This window comes from Balaenoptera acutorostrata, chromosome 15 (genome assembly GCF_949987535.1).
Source record: "Balaenoptera acutorostrata chromosome 15, mBalAcu1.1, whole genome shotgun sequence".
NCBI classification, from domain to species: Eukaryota; Metazoa; Chordata; class Mammalia; order Artiodactyla; family Balaenopteridae; genus Balaenoptera; species Balaenoptera acutorostrata.
Window position 1 is genome coordinate 27022680 of NC_080078.1, and position 22733 is coordinate 27045412.

The 22733-nt window shown below is 39.6% G+C and overlaps 1 long non-coding RNA gene and 1 other non-coding gene across 2 annotated transcripts in view; one reads left to right on the forward strand and one right to left on the reverse strand.

Moving 5' to 3' along the window:
• Positions 1-1585: 1585 nt before the first annotated feature.
• On the reverse strand, positions 1586-1657 carry TRNAT-CGU (transfer RNA threonine (anticodon CGU)). The gene has a single exon. It is a non-coding gene; the product is annotated as a tRNA-Thr (tRNA).
• Positions 1658-1990: 333 nt separating this feature from the next.
• Positions 1991-22733, forward strand: part of LOC103018977 (uncharacterized) — a 45519-nt gene continuing 24776 nt past the window's right edge. Inside the window, exons 1-2 of the long non-coding RNA XR_451542.2 lie at positions 1991-2178; positions 3520-3612. This is a non-coding gene — a long non-coding RNA (uncharacterized LOC103018977). The remainder of the gene's footprint in view (positions 2179-3519; positions 3613-22733) is intronic.

Here is a 22733-nt window from a genome sequence, read left to right on the forward strand (position 1 = left end):
CTTCAGAGAGGCTGCCCCGGGAAGGCCCCATAGGGTCCTGCTCCGTTACGTTATTTTTGTGTGCATCCTTCTTCACCCCCTCCCCCCACACTCAGCGAGGTGTGGGCGGCATCAGCATCACTAAAACACCAATTAGAAATGCAGATTTTCCGGCTCCACCTCAGACGCACAGTCAGACCTCAATTTTAACATGATCCTCAGGCTGAAGTGTGAGAAGCACTGGTGCTCACTGTTTTTATATGCATTAACTCACATGTTTGTGTACATGCATACACACGTGCTCCTGGGTTTAGAATGTGGCTTTAGGATATAGCTCTCTTTAGCGGAATGGTTCTCAGTGGGTGGTCCCGGAACTAACACCGTCAGCATCACCTGGGAGCTTGTTAGAAATGCAAATGTCAAGCCCCACCGCTAACAAAATGCAGACGCTCTGGGGGGGCTGGGGCCCAGCGCTCGGCGTTTTAACTACGCCTCCAGGGGATGCTGATGAACTGCTCACAAGTGTGAGCGCTCTGCTGCAGAGGAGGACCTTTACCCCCCGCCGCTCCGATCCCCTTCGCATCCATCTCCCCCTCTCTCTGAGTGAACCCACCCTTGTTCACCGAGGTTGCCCCAGACTCCAACTCCACTAGGCACACACCGAGAGTTCCATTAATGCTTTCTTCCAGTAGGAATCTCGCGCTGATACAGGTTTCCCCAATTTAGGTCAAGCTGGTTTCCAGATTATACAATATGCCAGCTCCTGGAGGTTGAGGTAATTGCATAACATCTTTAAATGCATTCGAGCAGCCCCGTGGTGATGCAAAGAAAACAGGTGACATACGACGGTAGCTCCGTTTACTGAAGCCGCCTCTACAGCCAGCCTCTCGGCAGCTGCTTTACAAACGCCAGCGCTAACCAGAGATCCATTTTACTGGGGGGCAAACGGAGGCTCCGAGAGAGAGAGAGAGGAGAGAGCTTTAGATTTTCATGTCAGACCAGCTCCAAGTCTGGGCAGGATTTCCTCTCTAACGCAGTGCCTACAATGGATTTCCTTTTAAAAATAGCAAGCCAGACACCAGCTGACTCTGGGTGTGGGCTCAGTGTCAGGCAACGGCAGTTCTCTCATTAGTGTGGAAACAATTGGACTTTAATGTTCAGAAAAATGCTTAGTGGCTCTTGAACCAGGGGCCATCCGCTGTAGGTTTTTCTGCGCTAAAATCATTGCTCGGGCCACGGTTTTCACGTGACCTCCGGGGCCTTGGAGTTTAAGGCCCCCGCCCACCCCGGGCGTTTAAGCCCTCCTCCATCCCGCACAGGACGAGGCGTCCGGGGACTGCAGGGGGTACTGTCTGCAGGGAGCCAAACGCCCCGCGGGTCAAGTTGGCGGCACAGCAGTGCAGAGGCCGGATCACCCGGACTTTGACCTGCGCGGGCCGGAGAGAGCCTGAATTTAAACTGAGTGAAAACAGTTGGCTCCGTCGGCACCCAGGGGCGAAGATCTATTGATCAATACGGGATCCAGGAAGAGTAGAACGTCGATGATTACTCTCGAAAAGTGGTCCCACCCCTAAAAAGTCGCCCCTTGTAGGGAAAGGAGAACGCTAGGCACGGACGGGGTTCGAACCCGTGATCTTCGGTTTACGAGACCGACGCCTTACCACTTGGCCACCGCGCCTGCGTTACAATGGCGGCTCGGCGAGCCTCTATTCTGGCGCCACTCCCGTGCGCTCGCCCCACGGGCACGAGCGCGGGCCCCAGCGCACCCGCCCGGCCCCGCCCCTTCGCAGCGGCCGGCGGGGCGGGGCTCAAGCGTACGCGCGCCGGCCGCTCGACACGGACTCAGGGAAGCAGAATGGGCAGGGAGGTCCGTCCGCCCCTGCGTGTCCGCGTGGGGCCGGGGACCTCGTCTCCGGAGTCCCCAGAGTCCCCACAGGCTCGGCGGGAGGAACTCGTTTGGAGCTCGGGAGCGCTCAGGACACTCGCAGGCATTTCAGAGCCTGGGGTTCGAATCCCAGCTCCACCAGAGAGACTCCGCGACTTTGGACAACCGGTCTCGGGGCCTCAGTTTCCCCTCTAGGGTGAGGCACCCAGGAGGCGGAGGAAAAGGTTGCGGTTCCTTTACTAGCCCGACCCCTCGGGCGGTCCACGGCTGCCCTGCATGGAGCTGACGCTCAACGAGGGTTGTTGAATGAATGTGTAAGTTTTCTGAAATAAAAAGCCCCAAAGCTCCTCTTCCCCCAGATTGCCACGGTTGAGCCCTGGGTGTGTGCCTGGCCCCGGGACCAGCAGCATCACTTGGGAGCTGGTTAGAAATGCAACTTCTCTGGCTCACCCCAGACCTGCCCGATTAGACCTGCTGGGGGAGCCGGGCAATCTGGGCTTTAACAGGCTCTCCTCCAGGTGATGCCGCTGCGCGGGAAAGGCTGAGCCCCAATGCTCTAGACAATTGATACGCATATTCACATTTATGCATTCAAACGTGCCCTTTTATTTTTATTCAAATGGACTGACTTTAAAGGGCACTTTGATTCTCCCTTAATTAATGTATGGATGTGTTAACTAATACAGTGGCTTGTAGTACTAAGTGATAGCATATATTATTTTTAAAATGAACAGTTTCTCTTATACATTAATGTGATGTGTACTATTACAATAATGCATCGTAAATTATATATACTGCATTATATACTATAATATAATGCATGGATGGGATACCTTATTCTCTTTAATAGCTGCACGGTTTCCCATCCAGTGGCTCTATCACAGTTGATTTAATCAATTTCTGGGAGTAAGGCCTTGGGTTGTCTGCAGCTTTTTAGCTGCACAAAACATTCTGCTACATGCACCTTTGCTGCCTGGTACCAGTGATACTCTCAGAGTATAAGGAGACATAAATTAAGAATGTCCACAGCCCACTGTGCAAGTGTATAGGCAAATGGGAAACCTATACATGCCAGGAAGTTGTGTTCACCAAGTTGCTTTAAATGTCACGGTTTGGGCAGGTGACTGGAAAAGGCCCTGACATTTACCCTCAGACAGGAACTCTGAGGTACTGCTCCCGGAGTGCTTGAGATCTGTGTGCAAATCTCACTGCAGCTCCTTAATTAAAAAAAAAAAAAAATTGAACATTTTCAGAATTAAAATGTATTACTGAGCATTGCCTTTGAATGGTTGATGATAAAATTGGTTCCATTGTCCCCCTCCATTTTTTGGTGTTCACTGAGTTGTTGGAATTATTGTGCAGAAGTGATAGGGCTTATAAAAAGTGAAAAGAGATTAGCAAATGAGAGAACATCACATGTAAGTTGAGCCCAGAACTAACTGGCAGGTGGAATGGAAATGAGATTCAAAGCTTTTTTCAGCTTTGTCTTTTGAGGGGAGGGAGGGGATTGAATGATAGAGGTGCATCTGTATCTTGATGGGCAGGTGGGATGCCTGAGGTACGCAGGGTCTGGGGTGTCCTGAGGGAGGCTGGCCCTGTGACCTTCTGTGAGCCCTAAAGTAGAGAACACAGGTCTGATCCTACTTATCTCACAGGTGTAAGGAGCCCTGAGAAGCCACAAATCTTGGACACCTGGATGGAGGATCCGTCTTTCCTGGCCCCAGCGTCTTAGAGAGGTACCTGCACAGGTAGGTCTTCAAAAAGTATTGTAGAGGAAATAAACATGCGATTCCTTTCAGTGTGGTCCTCCTTGTGGTTCTGGAGAACCTCCTTGGCCAGTGCCCTCCAGCTACAGTGCCAGCAGAGTCCTGGCGCTGAACTTCCTAGATAAGCCCTTCCCCGAGATTTTTAATCTGGTGCCCACTGCACTCAAGACTAAGAAATCTGTGAATTCACCAAAAGTGTATGTAAAATGTGTGTGTATGTGTGTGTTTCTGGGAAAGGGATGTCACAGTTTTTATCAGGTTTTCAGAAAGGCTTGCTGAGGGTCCTAGAAACCTTCAAGCCTTTTTACTCCCTCACTCCTCTGAAATGATTCACCCGAACCCCACTGAAATGCAGTGGGTCTAAAAGTGATTAACCACAGTGAGGTTGCTTGAAAAAATGAAGGTGTCTTGGAGACACTGTCTCCTTCCAGGCAGGACTCCTGCGGCCGCCGGCTCCTCTGTCAGGGCCGCCCTCAACACCCTCACCCCTGTTTGCAGCCCGCCTCCCCGCCCCCCCGCCCCCGCCCCTCCAGCAAGGGCTGCATCCATTTTAGCAGCACTTCACAGTGTGTGAAGGGCTTTCACCTGCGTTAGCTCCATGGAGCCTTGGTTGTGGCCTAGCACGCTCGGCACTTGAACCTGCCCATCTTGGGAAGATGCAGATGGACCCTGCGGCGGGGCTGAGGTTCTGCCTTTCTCACAACCTCCCAGGCTGTGCTGGTGTTGCTGGTCCGGGCCCTCGCTTTGAGGACCACTGCTTTAAAGTGTCGTTGCAGAAATTAATTTTCTTGCAGAGGAGGGAAGAAAAACCCCTCAGGCTTGGATATTTAGGTCGCCTGAGGTGACGACAGCAGGCTTTTCTCTGATAACCTAAATCAGGACTTTGCCTGAAGAAGGCTCACTTAGCTACTCACAGCATCCCTGCGACTGCACTGTCGGTGACGGACAGTTTAGAACCCAGGGCCAGAGCCAGAGGCCACAGCCCCCTGTCATTGCTTTAGCTCATAAATTCAGGGTTTTAGAGCAGGCTTGATGGGGCCAGGCAGGTTATATGAACCTGTGAATTGAATGCGTGGAGGACACATGGAATAAGGGGCCGAGGACCAGGTGATGTGGTGCCGTTGTACATTCCCGCCAGAAATCCATGCGTTCCAGTTGGGTCACATCTTTCAATTCCTGTCTTTTATTTTTTTATTATTATTATTTTTATTGAAGTATAGTTGGTTTACAATGTTGTGTTAGTTTCAGATGTATAGCAAACTGATTAATTTTATATATATATATCTCTTTTTCAGATTCTCTTGCATTATAGGTTATTACAAGATACTGAATATAGTTCCCTGTGCTATACAATAGGTCCTTGTTGGTTATCTGTTTTATATATAGTAGTGTGTATCTGTTAACCCCAAAATCCTAGTTTATCCCTTCCCACCCCTTTCCCCTTTGATAACCATAAGTTTGTTTTCTATGTCTGTGCGTCTATTTCCGTTTTGTAAATAAGCTCATTTGTGTCATTTTTTTTAGATTCCACATATAAATGATATATAATATTTGTCTTTGTCTTACTTTGCTTAGTATGATAATCTCTGGGTCCATTTGTCTTTTTTATTTTAGCTACTCTAGTGGGTATGTGGTGGTACCTCATTTTAATTTGCATTTCCCTGATGACTAATGATGTTAAGCACTTTTTCATGTGCTCATTGGCCATTTGTTACATCGTCTTTTTTATTTATCTCTTTATTTTTGGCTGCATCGGGTCTTAGTTGCGACACGCAAGATCTTTCATTGTGGGATGTGGGCTCGCTAGTTGATGTGCGCGGGTCAGTAGTTGCAGTGCATGGGCTTAGTTACCCTGTGGCGTGTGGGAATCTTAGTTCCCCGACCAGGGATCCAACCTATGTCCCCTGCATTGAAAGGCAGATTCTTAACCACTGGACCACCAGGGAAGTCCCTGTTACATCTTTTGTGAAATGTCTGCTCAAATCTTTTGCCCATTTTTATAGCATGTTTGCCTTCCTATTTTTTTTTTAAACCCAGTCCTTTTTTTTTTTTTTTTTAAATAAATTTATTTGTTTTATTTTTGGCTGTGTTGCTGCCCGTGGGCTTTCTCTAATTGCGGCGAGCGGGGGCTACTCTTCATTGCCGTGCATGGGCTTCTCATTGCAGTGGCTTCTCTTGTTGTGGAGCATGGGCTCTAGGTGCGCAGGCTTCAACAGTTGTGGCACGCGGACTCAGTAGTTGTGGCTCATGGGCTCTAGAGTGCAAGCTCAGTAGTTGTGGCACACAGGCTTAGTTGCTCCATGGCATGTGGCATCTTCCTGGACTAGGGCTCGAACCTGTGTCCCCTGCGTTGGCAGGTGGATTGTTAACCACTGCACCACCAGGGAAGCCCACCTTCTTATTTTTGAATCATCAGAGTTCGTTGTATGTTCTGGACACAAGTCTTTTTTCAGATATACATATTGTTAGTATTTTCTCCTACTTGGTGGCTTGCCTTTGCATGTTCTCAGTGGGGTCTCTCAAAGTGCAGAAGTTTTTGATTTTGATGAAGTCCAGTTTATCAATGTTTTTCTTTTATGCTTTTTTGTGTCCTAAGAAAGCTTTGTCTACCTAGGTCACAAAGGTTTTCTCCAAGAATTTTTATCATTTTAGCTTTTATGTTTAGGTCTAGGATCCATTTTGAGTTAATTTTTGTGTATGGTGTGAGGTTGGGCTTGATGTCCATTTTTTCCCATATCCAGCACCACTTGTTGAAATGATTATCCTCTCTCCATTCACCTGCCGTGGTACCTTTGTTAAAATTCACTTGACCGTGTACGTGTGGTCTGTTCCTGTGGTTTGTGTTCCATTGATCTGTATATCTATCTGTATGCCAATTACCACACAGTCTTTGATTGTATTTTATGGAGAGTACTGAAATCACGTATTGTAAATCCTCCACATTTGTTCTTCTTTTACAAAACTGTTTTGCCTATTCTAGTCCTGTGTTTCCGTATGATTTTCTGTATACTTTTTAGAATCAGCTCATCAGTTTCTACAAAATGCCTGCTCGGATTTTGATTGGGATTGTAGTGAAGCTATAATTGAATTTGGGGGAAATTAATGTCTTAACACTATTGAGTCCCCCCATCTATGAATATTTCAGTTGTTTGTTGCTGGTGCCTATAAGTCTTGGATTCTAAATTCATTTTGTTGGCATTTCATCATATGAGATTTCTGTGATTTTCAGTGGAAGAGCAGCTAGAAAGTTCGTGGTACCTGTGTTTACCTTCTTTTGGCACTCCATCCAAGCAGGAATCCCTGCCACATAGAGGCAGTGTCCAGGCCCCTGCAGAACATAGCAAGGTGAGGACTGAAGCAGGATGTGTTGCCTGTGTAACCTCTGAAAAACTGAAGGTCTCCCAGCTTGGAAAGAGAGGCAGTAGTTTTTTCAACTCCCTTTCACAAATAATGCCAACCAGACAGAAAATGGTACAAAGATGAATTCTGCAGAAAAATTACAGCTGTATAGAATGCCCTGATATCACCTCATCAAGTCAATCTTAGAACCTCTAACCCTGGAAAAATAAGTTTAAATTGGTTCATTCCAGAACCAGAATAAGATCAAGTTGGCAGCTACGAACAATAAAAAGTTTTGTTCTTTCTCTTCCCCCCCCCCTTTTTTTTTTCTTTCAGATACACTCTGAAAAGGTCAACCAGATTATCTGAGGCACAAACATTAGTGTGCAGAGTTGGTGATGGTTTTATGGATATAAAAAGCAGTCGACAGTAACAGGATAAATCGCTATTTCTCTTATTACTTGTCCTGCATTAGGTGGAGGACTCCCACCCTCTCAGCTCTCAATTCCCTCCTCTCTCTCCTCCTCCTTTTCGAGGTGACCACTCTTAGGAGTTTTTTTTGGATTTTCCCACATCTTTTTCTGTTGATACATAGGAAATGTAGTGTTTTGGGGGGGATGTTCTCCCCAACAAATGGTACATATTGTGCATATTTTGTAAACATGTCTTCTTTTTGATTTTAACTCTACAAAGCATCAGAGGTCTAACCATGTCATTCCCTATGGCTCTAGCTCATTCCTTTTAACTGCTGTGTTCTAGTCTGCTTGGGGGACTGTAGCACAGTTTTAATAAATCCCCTATTGCTGGCCACCTAGGTTGTTTCCAAGTTTTCTTCATTACAAGCAGAGCTGCTCTTGCATCTTTGCACGTGGCTCCCAGTGCACACATGTGGAAGGTTCTTTAGCATAGATGTCAGGGTCATTGCTTTCCTAAGATAACTCTCTGCCGTACTGTAGCAGCCTTAAGCAAACAGTGCTGCAAGCATCTGCTTGCCGGTGAGTGAGCCGGCCATCAGTGCTACTGGGCTACGGGAGTTGCATTTGCTCTGGCTTGAGGCTCTCATTTTCAACTTTGTGCAGAGTTGGTTTGGATGAGGTAGAAACAATCAGCCACACACTTTGTGTGATGTCTTGGCCGAGGTCCACCCAATGTGGTGGAGACGTGTTATGGGTGTGAGTGTGTTGGTATCAAACAGAACAAATTCCTTTGGTTTCCAGTATTATGAGCTTGTAAGTAACATTATGTGAATGTCCCAAATGGGTTCCTTCACATATGTTGCCACTTTGTACAAAGTAGTACCAACATCTCACATGAATGATACATGGTGTGTGTTTATTAGTACCGCAAAGAATCATTTATTTTCCTTTAGGTTTATTCATAGTATATGATATTTCAAAAACTCAAACCTTTACTCATTAACCAGGAAGTCATTCTGATAGACAGACATACAGACAGATAGATAGATAGATAGATAGATAGGATGGATGTTGACCTTTTCCTAGGCCTTGTATTTTAAGATCATTGTTACATAAGTGACACTTGATCTAATGGGTTTCAAAAATTTTTTTTTAGCCGTTGCAAAGTTTTGGAGAATTTATGCTTGTTATTGGGGCATCTTCCAATATACACCCCCCGCCCGCCTTTTAAAGCTAGGAGTTGAAGCAGTATATACATGGTTAAAGATGAAATATATGTTATGAAGTTAAAAGTAACTATTTAAAGATGTCATCTCCCATCATCAGATGCCAATTATCCTATCCCCAGCTTTTGACGTAGGAGGTGATTATTCCCAGGGATGTTCTTGGCAACTTGAAAAGATAAATGGGTGGAAGGAAACGAGAGCAAATGTGATGATAAATTTACTTACAGAGCAGAACCTACCTTTTGCATTTTCCCCTCGTGGTTTCACTTTAGTGCTGTAAAACTGTACATATACACGTAAAACTTAGGTAGAAAAATGTTGAACGTGAAAGACGACCTTTTCGCTTTTTCCTTGTTCCATTATGGACAAGTTAGAATTGCTTTTCTGGAAACATGAGTAAGATTTTATTGGAAACATTTTGCTGTTCTTCTCTCTCCTTTCATGGTTCTTAAAAAGCTGTCACTGTGTTTTCTTGTGATGCTTTCTGTCTCTGTAACTGCTCGTTGGACCAACTAGAGGCCTTGGAAGTGTGAACGGTTCCTCTGGCATTTACCTCTGTTTGTTTGCCAGTTGTCACGGTATATTAGTGAGTGCTATTTAATCCCATGCTAGCTCTAAAAATAACACGATGGGAAATATCTAGAGAAAGTTTAAACACTACATCCAGATCTCAGCTTATCTCAAATAAAAGCCACTAGTTCCATTCAGGTAAAAACACCTGTAGAAATCCAGGGTGGCTTTTTTCTTTTGAATTGGGGTTTTGGTTTTTGGTTTTTGGTTGTTTCTTCCTGTCATTTTGTAATCCATCTCCCCCACCCTCCAACAACCATTCTGCTTTCTGTCACTATCTGTTAGTTTGCATATCCTAGAATTTTATATAAATGGACTCGAAACAGTGTGTATTCTTTTTCTTTTTTTTAAAAAACTGGGGACTTCCGTGGCAGTGCAGTGGTTGAGACAGCATGCTTCCAATGCAGGGGGCACAGTTTGGATACCTAGTCGGAGAACTAAGATCCCCCGTGCCGCATGGTGCAGCCAAAACAATATATATGTAAAATTGAAGTATAGTTAATTTACAGTGTTGTGTTAATTACTGCTGTACAGCAAAGTGATTCAGTTTTATATATATATATATATATATATATATATATATACACACACACACACATACATTCTTTTTAAAAAAATATTCTTTTCCATTGTGGTTTATCATAGGATATTGAATATAGTTCTCTGTGCTATATAGTAGGAACTTGTTGTTTTATGTATTCTTTTCCTGGCTTCTTTCATTCAGTGTAATTATTTCAAGACCCATCCATGTTGTACATTATTGTGAACCAAGAGTTCGTTCCTTGTTACTTATGAGTGGTATGGACATTTGAGTTGTTTGCAGTTCGGGGCTATTACAAATAAAGCTACTATGAACATTTGTGTACCAACCTTTGAAAGGACATGAAAAAGCTTTCCTTCCTTTTGGGTGAATACATAGGAGTGGAATGCCTGGATCAGATGTTTATATTTTTAGGAAACTGACTGTTTTCCAGAGTGGTTGTGCCATTTTGCATCCCCACTGGCAGTGTAGGAGAGTTCCAGTTCCTCCACATCCTCATCAACACGTGGTATGGTTAGTCTTTTTAATTTAATTTAGCCATTCTAACAGGTGGGCAGTGCTATTTCATTGTTTTAGTCTGCATTTCTCTAATGACTAATGAAGTTGAGCATTTTTTCATGTGTTTATCTACTATTCATCTGTCTTCTTTGGAGAAGTGTTCATACGCCTTATGCATTTTTTATTGGGTTGTTTTTTGTTCTGTTTTTTTTGGCCGTGACACGTGACTTGTGGGCTCTTAGTTCCCCGACCAGGGATCGAACCCATGCCCCCTGCAGTAGAAGTGCGGAGTCTTTTTTTTTTTTTTAAATTTATTTATTTATTTATTTATTTTTGGCTGTGTTGGTCTTCGTTGCTGCGCGTGGGCTTTCTCTAGTTGTGGCAAGTGGGGGCTACTCTTCGTTGTGGTGTGTGGGCTTCTCATTGCGGTGGCTTCTCTCTTTGTGGAGCACGGGCTCTAGGTGCGTGGGCTCAGTAGTTGTGGCACGCCGGCTCAGTAGTTGTGGCGCACAGACTTAGTTGCTCTGCAGCATGTGGGATCTTCCTGGACCAGGGCTCCAACCCGTGTCCCCTGCATTGGTAGGCAGATTCTTAACCACTGCGCCACCAGGGAAGTCCCAAGGAAGTGCAGAGTCTTAACCACTGGACCGCCAGGGAAGCCCCCTCATTATTGAATTTTGAAAGTTCTTGATATATTCTGGATACAAATCCTTTATCAGATATATGATTTCCAAATATTTTCTCCCCTGTGTGGCTCTTTTCCTTCTCTTAACAGTGTTCTTTTAAGAGCAGAAGTTTTAAATTTTTATAAAATCTGACATCTTTGGCTATAATTATGGATTTGTCTGTCCCTCCCTGAATTTCTGTTTATCTATTTGTTCTCCTTTGCATCATTCTTTTCTTGTTATATCTAAAAAACTTTGCCTAACTCAAAGTAATAATGGTTTTTTCCTATGTTTTCCTCTAGAAGTTTTATAATTTGAGTTTTTACATTTAGGTTGATGACCCATTTATAGTTAAATTTGTATATATTGTGGGTTACGAATGGAAGTTCACTTTTTTGTATATAGATATCAAATTGTTCCAGTGTCTTTTGTTGAAAAGACCATCCTTTCTCCACTGAATTGCCTTTGCACCTTTGTTTAAAATAAATTGTCCACATATGTGTAGGTCTATTTCTGGGCTCTATTTTGTTCCATTGATCTATTTGTCTATTTTTACACCAGTTCCACACTATCTTAATTAATGCAGGTTTATAATAAGTCTTGAAATCAGGTAGTGTTAGTATTCCAACTTTGTCCTTCCTTTTGACTATTCTAGTTCCTTTATATTTCCATGTGAATTTTAGAATCTGGTAACAATTTATACAAGCAGCCTATTGGGATTGCATTAAATCTTTAGGTCAATTTGGAGAGAACTGGTGTATTGACACAACCGAGTCCTCCAGTCCCTGGATGTGATATATCTCTTGATTTATTTAGGTCTTCTTTAATTTCCCTCAGCAGTGTTTTTGTCATTCCCAGTGTACACACCTTTCACATATTTTGTCAGATTTATTTTTCATATTTTGGAGTATATTATAAATGATATTATTTTAAAATTTCAAGTCCTGATTGTTCATTACTGGTAGATGGAAATGCACTTGAATTTTTTATATTGGCCTGCTATTCTGCCACCTTGTTAAACTCACTTATTAGTAGTCTTTTGGTAGATTCCTTCAGATTTCTATATAGGCAATCATGTAATCTGTGAATAGTGACAGTTTTACTTCTTCCTTTCCAATCTGAATCCTTTTTATTTATTTTTCTTGCCTTATTGTCTAGAACTTCCAGTATAATGTTGAGTAGAAGTGGTGAGAGAGGACATTCTTAGTTTATTTCTGATCTTAAGGAGAAAGCATTCAGTCTTTCAATATTAGGCATGGTGTTCCCTGGGGGTTTGTCATAGATGGCCTTTATCAGGTTAGGAAGTTCCCTTTTATTCCTAATTGGTGAGGGATTTTTAAAAAATCAGGAATGAATGTCAGCTTTTTTCAAATGCTTCTTCCATGTCTATTAAGATGATCATGGTTTTACATTTTTTTAGTTTGTTAATATGGTAAATTACACTGATTGATTATTCAAACATTAAACCATCCTTACATTCCTTGGACAAACTCCACTTGGTTAGGATATATTATCCTTTTTATATATTGTTGGATTCAATTTTCTAAAATTTGTTTAGAAATGTTCTATGTTCCTGAAGGATATTGGTCAGTAATTTACTTTTCTAGTAATGTCTTTGTCTGGCTTTGGTGTCAGGGTAATACTGGCATCATAGAATAAGTTGGGAGGTATTGCCTCCTTTTCAGTTTTCTGGAAGAGTTTGCATATAACTGGTATTGTTTATTCCTTAAGTGATTGGTAGAATTCACCAGGAAAGCCATCTGGGCCTGCGGTTTCCCTTATGAAAAGATTTTCCACTAGTAATTTAACTTTTTTTTAAAATAGATATGGGGTTAATCAGGTTATTTATTTCTTAAGTGAACTTCATGGTTTGACTTTCAAGGAATTGTTTCATCTAAGTTGTTGAATTTATTGACATAAAGTTTTTCATAATATTGCCTTATTATCCATTTCATATTTGTAGAATCTGTAGTGATGTCACCTCTCTCATTCCTGATATTGGTAATTTGTGTCCTCTTGCTTTGTTTTCCTGATTTGTCTGGTGGAGGTTATTCAATTTTACTGATCTCCAGGGACCAGTTTCTAGTTCTGTTGATTTTTCTGTATTGCTTTTCTGTTTATTTCATTGACTTCTGCTCTGGCCTTTATTATTTACTTTCTTCTATTTTAGGTTTAATTAGCTTTTCTTTTTCTAGTCTTTTTTTTTTTTTTTAGGGTGGACACTGAGGCCATTGATTTGAGAACTTTTTTTTTTTCTAATAAAGGCATTTAGTGCTATAAAAGTTCTCTTCAGATACTGCTTTAGCAGGTTATCACACCACTTGATATATTGTGTTTTTATTTTCATTCAGTTCAAAATGCTTATTTTCTCCTTTGGCTTATTTTTTTTGTCCCACAGGTTACACAAAAGTGTGTTAGTTTCTAAATATTTGGGGATTTTCAAAAGGATCTTCCTTTTATTAATTCCTACTTTAACTTCACTGTGGTTGGGGAACATGTGCTGTTGAAAAGAATGTGTATTCTGTTGTTGGGTGAAGTGTTGTATAAATGTCAATAAGGTCAAATTGGCTGCTAGTATCGTTTTTTTGTTTTTTTGTTTTTTTAAAAAATCCTTACTGATTTTCTGTTGACTTGTTCAGTCAATTACTGAGAGAGGGTATTGACATCTTTGGCTATAATTATGGATTTGTCTGTCCCTCCCTGAATTTCTGTAATTTTTTTGTTTCATGTAGTTTGAATTTGTTGTTAGGTGCATAAACTTTTAGCATTCTTTTGGCTTCTTAATGAATTTATCATTATGAAATGACCTTCTTTATCTCTAGTAATATTCTTTGTCCTGAAATCTCTGAAATTTTGTCTTATATAAATATAGACATTCCAATAATTGATTAGTATTAGCATGGTATACCTTTTTCTATGTGCTTCCTTTTAACCTATATCTGTGTTTTTATATTTAAAGCGTGTTTCTCATAGGCTATATAGAGTTGAGTTTTGCTTTTATAGCCATTCTGAAAATCTCTGCATTTTAATTGAATTATTTAGAGCATTTACATTTAATGAGACAATTGATATGAGTAAGTTTAAATTTATCATCTTGCTACTTGTTTTCTATTTGTCCCATCTGTTTTTCCTTCCCTTTTCTCTCTTTTTATACAGCTTTGATTTTGTTAGTTTTTATAGTTCCATTTATCACCTTGTTTGATTTATTAGCTATCACTCTGTTTTTTGGTTTTTGTTTTTAATTTAGTGTTTGCTGTAGGATTCATAATATATATCTTTAACTTATCACTGTCTACCATTAAGTGATATTATACCACTTAACATATAACGTAAACATTTTACAATAATATGCTCCCATTCTCTCTACCTGACCTTTATGTTTTTGTTTTCATATATTTTACTTTTACATATGTTATAAAGCCCATACAACATTTGTTGTTAATTTTGTTTAAATAGTTAACCTTTAGGAGATTTAAATACTAAAAAAAACTGTCATATACTTATTACATAGTTACCATTTCTGGTGTTCTTCATTTCTTTGTGTATATCCAGACTTCCATCTGGCACTGTTTTCCTTCTGCCTGAAGTCTTCCTTTAACATTTCTTCTTATAAGAATCTGAAGACAGTGAATTGTTGCAGCTTTTGTATGTCTGAGAAAGTCTTGCCTTCATTTTTTTTTTTATAAATTTATTTTTTATTTTTATTTATTTTTGGCTGTGTTGGGTCCTCGTTGCTGCGTGTGGGCTTTCTCTAGTTGCGGCGAGTGGGGGCTAGTCTTCGTTGTGGTGCACAGGCTTCTCATTGCGGTGGTTTCTCTTTGTTGCGGAGCATGGGCTCTAGGCACGCGGACTCAGTAGTTGTGGCACGTGGCTCTAGAGCGTAGGCTCAGTAGTTGTGGCGCACGGGCTTAGTTGCTCCATGGCATGTGGGATCTTCCCGGACCAGGGCTCAAACCCGTGTCCCCCGTATTGGCAGGCGGATTCTTAATCCCTGTGCCACTAAGAAAGCCCCTGCCTTCATTTTTGAAAGATGCTTTTGCATGTTATAGAACTCTAGGTTGACAGATTTCTTTCAGAATTTTAAAGATGGTACTCCACTACCCTGTATTATTTCCAACAAATCTGCCATCATCCTTATCTTTGCTCCATTATTCATAATGTGTCTTTTCCCTGTCTGCTTTTTAAAAACATATTTAATGGTGATAAAATACACATAACATAAATTTTACCATTGTAACCATTTTTAAGTGTACAATTCAGTGGCTTTAAGAAATTCACATTGTGTAACCATCATCATTATTCATCTCCAGAACTATTTGCATCTTGCAAAACTGCAACTCTGTACTCACTAAACAGTAACTCTCTATTTTCCCCTACAGCAATCCCTGGTAACGACCATTCTACTGTCTGTGTGTGAATTTGATTACTCTAGGTATCTCATATGAGTGGAAGCATACAGTATTTTAAAAATACTTTTTAAAATTGACGTATAGTTGATGTACAACATTATACAAGTTTCAAATGTACAACACAGTGATTCACAATTTTTAAAGGTTATACTCCATTTATAGTTATTATAAGATATTAGTTATATTCTCTGTGTCTTATAATATATCCTTATAGTTTATTTATTTTATATATAATAGTTTGTACCTCTTGTTCTCCTACCCATGTCTTGCCCCTTCCCTCTTCACTCTCCCCACTGGTAGCCACTAGTTTGTTCTCTGTATCTGTGAGTCTGTTTCCTTTTTGTTATATTTACTAGTTTGTTTTATTTTTCATATTCCATACGTAAATGATATCATACAGTATTTGTCTTTGTCTGACTTATTTCACTTAGTGCCTCCAAGTCCATCCATGTTGTTGCAAATGGCAAAATAGCATTCTTTTTTATGGCTAAGTAGTATTCCATTGTATACATACACCACATCTTTTTAAAAATTAATTAATTAATTAATTTATGGCTGCATTGGGTCTTTGTTGCTGTGCGTGGGCTTTCTCTAGTTGTGGTGAGCGGGGGCTATCTTCGTTGCAGTGTGTGGGCTTCTCATTGTGGTGGCTTCTCATTGCAGAGCACGGGCTCTAGGAGTGTGGGCTTCAGTAGTTGTGGCACTTGGGCTCAGTAGCTGTGGCTCACAGGCTCTAGAGCGTAGGCTCAGTAGTTGTGGCGCATGGGCTTAGTTGCTCTGCGGCATGTTTTTGGATATATACCCAGTAGTGGAATTGCTGGATCATATGGTAGTTCTGTTTTTAGTTTTTTGAGAAACTGCTATACTGTTTTACACAGTGGCTGCACCAATTTACATTCCCACCAACAGTACACAAGGGTTTCCTTTTCTCCACATCCTCGCCAACATTTGTTATTTGTGGTCTTTTTAATGATAACCTTTTTGACAGTTGTGAAGTGATATCTCACTGTGCTTTTAATTTGCATTTCTCTGATGATTAACGATGTTGAGCATCTTTTCCTGTGCCTGGGCCATCTGTATGTCTTCCTTGGAAAAATGTCTATTCAGGTCTTCTGTCCATTTTTTAATTGGGTTGTTTGTTTTTTTGATATTGAGCTGTATGAGCTGTTTATATATTACAGATATTAACCCCTTATTGGTCATAGCATTAGCAAATATTTTCTCCTATTCAATAGGTTGTCTTTTTATTTTGTCAATGGTTTTCTTTGCTGTGCAAAAGCTTTTAAGTCTCCTTAGGTCCCATTTGTTTATTTTTATTTCCTTTGCTTTAGGAGACAGATCCAAAAAAATATTGGTTTGATTTATGTTGAAGAGTTTTCTGCCTATGTTTTCTTCTAGGATTTTTATAGTTTCTGATCTTACATTTAGGTCTTTAATACATTTCAAATTTATTTTTGTATATGGTGTGAGGAAATGTTCTAATTTCATTCTTTTATGTGTAGCTGTCCAGTTTTCCCAGCACCACTTATTGAAGGGAATGTCTTTTCTCCATTGTATATTCTTGTCTCCCTTGTCATAGATTAATTGACCATAAGTGTGTGGGTTTATTTCTGGGCTCTCTATTCTATTCCATTGATCTATGTGTCTGTGATTGTGCCAGGACCATACTGTTTTGATTATTGTAGTTTTGTAGTATAGACTGAAGTCAGGGAGCATGATTCCTACAGCTCTGTTCCTCTTTCTCAAGATTGTTTTGGCTATTTTGGGACTAATGTTTCCATAAAAATGCCCTTGGTATTTTGATAGGGAATCTGTCAGTTGCCTTGGGTAGTATGGTCATTTTAACAATCCTGATTTTTCCAATTCCTGAACATAGTATGTCTTTTTTTAAAAATTACTTTTATTTTATTTTATTTTATTTTACTTATTTATTTGGTTGTGTTGGGTCTTAGTTGCAGCTCACGGGCTCCTTAGTTGTGGCATGCATGTGGGATCTAGTTCCCAGACCAGGGATTAAACTCGGGCCCCCTGCATTGGGAGCACAGAGTCTTAACCACTGCACCACCATGGAAGTCCCCATGGCATATCTTTTGATCTGTTTGTCATCTTCAGTTTCTTTCATCAGTGTCTTATAATTCTCTGAGTTGAGGTCTTTTACCTCCTTAGGTAGGTTTATTCCTAGGTATTTTATTCTTTTTGATGCAATGTTAAGTGGGATTGTTTTCTTAATTTCTCTTTCTGATAGCTCATCGTTACTGTATAGAAGTGCAACAGATTTCTGTATATTAATTTTGTATCCTGCAACTTCATCAGATTCATTGATGAGTTCTAGTAGTTTTCTGGTGGTGTCTTTAGGATTTTCTATGTATAGTATCGTATCATCTACAAACTTTGACAGTTTTACTTCTTTCCAATTTGGATTCGTTTTATTTCTTTTTCATCTGTGATTGCTGTGGCTAGGACTTCCAATACTATGTTGAATAAAGTAGTGAGAGTGGGTATCCTTGTCTTGTTCCTGATCTTAGAGGAAATGCTTTCAACTTTTCATCACTGAGTATGATGTTAGCTGTGGGCTTGTCATATATCACCTCTATTATGTTGAGGTATGCTTCCTCTATGCCCACTTTCTGGAGAGATTTTATCATAAATAGATGTTGAATTTTGCCAGAAGCTTTTTCTGCCTCTATTGAGATGATCATATGATTTTTATTCTTCAATAAAATAGTGTTCAATAATAGTGTTGAGAGTGGACATCCTTGTCTTGTTCCTGATCTTAGAGGAAATGCTTTTAATTTTTCACCATTGAGAATGATGTTTGCTGTGGGTTTGTTGTATATGGTGTCTATTATGTTGAGGTAGGTTCCCTCTGTGCCCACTTTCTGGAGAGTTTTTTTTTTATCATAAATGGGTGTTGAATTTTGTCAGAAGCTTTTTCTGCCTCTATTGAGATGATCATATGGTTTTTATTCTTCAATTTGTTAATATGGTGTATCACATTGATTGATTTGTGGATATTGAAAAATCCTTGCATCCCTGGGGTAAATCCCACTTGATCATAGTATATGATCCTTTTAATGTATTGCTGGATTTGGTTTGCTAACATTTTGTTGAGGATTTTGCATGTATGTTCATCAGTGATATTGGCCTTTAATTTTCTTTCTTTCTTTTTTTTATATCTTTGTCTGGTTTGGGTGTCAGGTTGATGCTGGCCTCATAGAATGAGTTTGGAAGTGTTCCTTCCTCTGCAGTATTTGGAGTAGTTTGAGAAGGATAGGTGTTAACTCTTCTTTCAATGTTTGGTAGCATTCACCTGGGAAGCCATCTGGTCCTGGACTTTTTAAAATTACTGATTCAATTTCATTACTGGTAATTGGTTTGTTCATATTTTCTATTTCTTCCTCGTTCAGTGTTGAGAGATTGTACATTTCCAGGAATCTGTCCATTTCTTCTAGGCTGTCCATTTTATTGGCATATAGTTGTTCATAGTAGTCTCTTATAATCTTTTGTATTTCTGTGATGTTGGTTGTAACTTCTCGTTTTTCATTTCTGATTTTATTGATTTGGGCCCTCTCTTTTTCTTGATGAGTCTGGCTAAAGGTTTATCAATTTTGTTTATCTTTTCAAAGAATCAATTCTTAGTTTCATTGATCTTTTCTATTGTTTCTTTAGTCTCTATGTATTTCTGCTCTGATCTTTATGATTTCTGTCCTTCTACTAACTTTGGGTTTTGTTCTTCTTTTTCTAGTTCCTTTAGGTGTAAGGTTAGGATGTGTATTTGATATATTTCTTGTTTCGTGCGGTAAGCTTGTATCCCTTTGAACTTCCCTCTTAGAACTGCTTTTGCTGCATACCATAGATTTCGGATTGTTATGTTTTCGTTTTCATTTGTCTCCAGGTATTTTTAAATTTCCTGTTTGATTTCTTCAGTGATCCATTGGTTGTTTAGTAGCATATTGTTTAGCCTCCACGTGTTAGGGTTCTTTGCAGTTTTTTCTTGTAGTTGATTTCTAGTCTCATAGCATTGTGGTCGGAAAAGATGCTTAATATGATTTAAATTTTCTTAAATTTACCAAGGCTTGTTTTGTGTCCTAGCATGTGATCTATCCTGGAGAATGTTTCATGTGCACTTGAAGAGAATGTGTTGGAATTATACAGTATGTATATTTTTGTGACTGACTTATTTCACTTAGCATAAGGTCCTCAATGTTCATCCATGTACAATGTGCTGGAATTTCCTTTTTAGTAGGGGCGAATAATATTCCATTGTATGTATATACCACATTTTGTTTATCCATTCATCAGTGGACACTTGGGTTGCTGCCACCTTTTGGCTATTGTGAATAAGTCTGCTATGCACAGGAGTATATAAATATCTCTTCAAGACACTGCTTTCAATCCTTTTGGGTATATACCCAGAGTGGAATTGCTGGATCACATGGTAATTCTATGTTTAATTTTTTTTGAGGAACTGCCATATTGTTTTCCATAGCAGCTGCACCATTTTACACTCCCACCAATGATTGCACAAGGATCCCAATTTCTCCAAATCTTCACCAATACCTGTTATTTTGTTTTTTGAAAGAGTATCCATCCTAGTGGGTATAAGATGATATCACATTTGATTTTGATTTGCATTTCCCTAATCATTAATGATGTTGAGCATCTTTTCATGTGCTTATTGACCATTAGTATACCTTCTTTGGAGAAATGTCTGTTTAAGTTGTTTGTCCATCTTTAAATTGGGTTGTTTTTGTCTTTTGTTGTTGAGTTGCAGGAATTCTTGATATATTCTGTCAATGTTTGCTTTATATATTTAGGGTCTGATGTTTGCATATGTTTGTAATTATATTCTTGGTTAATTGACCCTTTTATCATTATATAATGTCCTTCTTTATCTCTTGTAATAGTTTTTTAAATTTAAAGTCTATTTTGTCTGATATTAGCATAGCTACTCCTGTTCTCCTGTGGTTACTATTTGCACGGAATAACTTTTTCCATCCTTTTGCTTTAAATCTATGCAGGTTCTTAGCTCTAAAGTGAGTCTCTCATAGACAGCATCTAGTTGGATTCTCTTTTTTAATTCGTTCTGCCAATCTGTGTCTTTTAATTGGGGGAATTTAATCCTTCTACATTTAATTATTGATAGGGAATTGCCATTTTATTTGCTTTCTGTATGTCTTATACCTTTTTTGTCCCTTCCTTCCATACTGCCTTCCTTTGTGTTTAGATGAATTTTTTAAGTAGTGACATGTTTTGATTCCCTTCTCATTTCCTTTTTCTTTTTTTTTAATAAATAAATAAATTTATTTATTAAAAAAAATTTGGGACAATAAGGAAAGTAGATTACCAACTTAATCTAATCTTTCAGATTGCTTCTATTTTTTTTTGAATTTATTTTTTTATACAGCAGGTTCTTATTAGTTATTCATTTTATACATATTAGTGTATATATGTCAATCCCATTCTCGCAGTTCATCACACCACCACCACCCCCCCGCCACTTTCCCCCCTTGGTGTCCATATGTTTGTCCATATGTTTGTTCTCTGCATCTGTGTCTCAATTTCTGCCCTGCAAACCGGTTCATCTGTACCATTTTTCTAGGTTCCACATATATGTGTTAATATATGATATTTGTTTTTCTCTTTCTGACTTATTTCACTCTGTATGGCAGTCTCTAGATCCATCCACGTCTCTACAAATTACCCAGTTTCGTTCCTTTTTATGGCAGAGTAATATTCCATTGTATATATGTACCACATCTTCTTCATCCATTTATCTGTTGATGGGCATTTAGGTTGCTTCCATGTCGTGGCTATTGTAAATAGTGCTGCAGTGAACATTGGGGTGCATGGGGTCTTTTTGAATTATGGTTTTCTCTGGGTATATGCCCAGTAGTGGGATTGCTGGGTCATATGGTAAATCTATTTTTAGTTTTTTAAGGAACCTCCATACTGTTCTCCATAGTGGCTGTATCAATTTACATTCCCACCAGCAGTGCAAGAGGGTTCCCTTGTCTCCACACCCTCTCCAGCATTTGTTTGTAGATTTTCTTATGATGTCCCTTCTAACTGGTGTGAGGTGATACCTCATTGTAGTTTTGATTTGCATTTCTCTAATAATTAGTGATGTTGAGCAGCTTTTTATGTGCTTCTTGGCCATCTGTATGTCTTCTTTAGGGAAACGTCTCTTTAGGTCTTCTGCCCATTTTTGGATTGGGTTGTTTGTTTTTTAATATTGAGCTGCATGAGCTGTTTACATATTTTGGACATTAATCCTTTGTCCGTTGATTCGTTTGCAAATATTTTCTCCCATCCTGAGGGTTGTCTTTTCATTTTGTTTGTAGTTTCCTTTGCTGTACAAAAACTTTTAAGTTTCATTAGGTCCCATTTGTTTAATTTTGTTTTTATTTCCATTACTCTAGGAGGTGGATTTAAAAAGATCTTGCTGTGATTTATGTCAGAGAATGTTCTTCCTATGTTTTCCTCTAAGAGTTTTATCGTGTCCGGTCTTACATTTAGGTTTCTAATCCATTTTGAGTTTATTTTTGTATATGGTGTCAGGGAGTGTTCTAATTTCATTCTTTTACATGTAGTTGTCCAGTTTTCCCAGCACCACTTATTGAAGAGACTGTCTTTTCTCCTTTGTATATCCTTGCCTCCTTCGTCATAGATTAGTTGACCATAGGTGCGTGGGTTTATATCTGGGCTTTCTATCCTGTTCCATTGATCTGTATTTCTGTTTTTGTGCCAGTACCATATTGTCTTGATTACTCTAGCTTTGTAGTATAGTCTGAAGTCCGGGAGCCTGATTCCTTGAGCTCTGTTTTTTTTGCTTATACTGAAGAATCCTTGCATCCCTGGTATAAATCCCACTTGATCATGGTGTATGATCCTTTCAATGTGTTGTTGGATTCTGTTTGCTAGTATATTGTTGAGGATTTTTGCATCTGTATTCATCAGTGATATTGCTCTGTAATTTTCTTTTTTTGTAGTATCTTTGTCTGGTTTTGGTATCAGGGTGATGGTGGCCTCATAGAATGAGTTTGGGAATGTTCCTTCCTCTTCAATTTTTTGGAAGAGTTTGAGAACAATGGGTGTTAGCTCTCCTGTAAATGTTTGATAGAATTCACCTGTGGAGCCATCTGGTCCTGGACTTTTGTTTGTTGGAAGATTTTTAATCACAGTTTCAATTCCATTACTTGTGATTGGTCTGTTCATATTTTCTATTTCTTCCTGGTTCAGTCTTGGAAGGTTACACCTTTCTAAGATTTTGTCCATTTCTTCCAGGTTGTCCATTTTATTGCCATAGAGTTGCTTCTAGTAGTCTCTTAGGATGCTTTGTATTTCTGTGGTGTCTGTTGTAACTTCTCCTTTTTCATTTCTAATTTTAATGATTTGAGTCCTCTCCCTCTTTTTCTTGATGAGTCTGGCTAATGGTT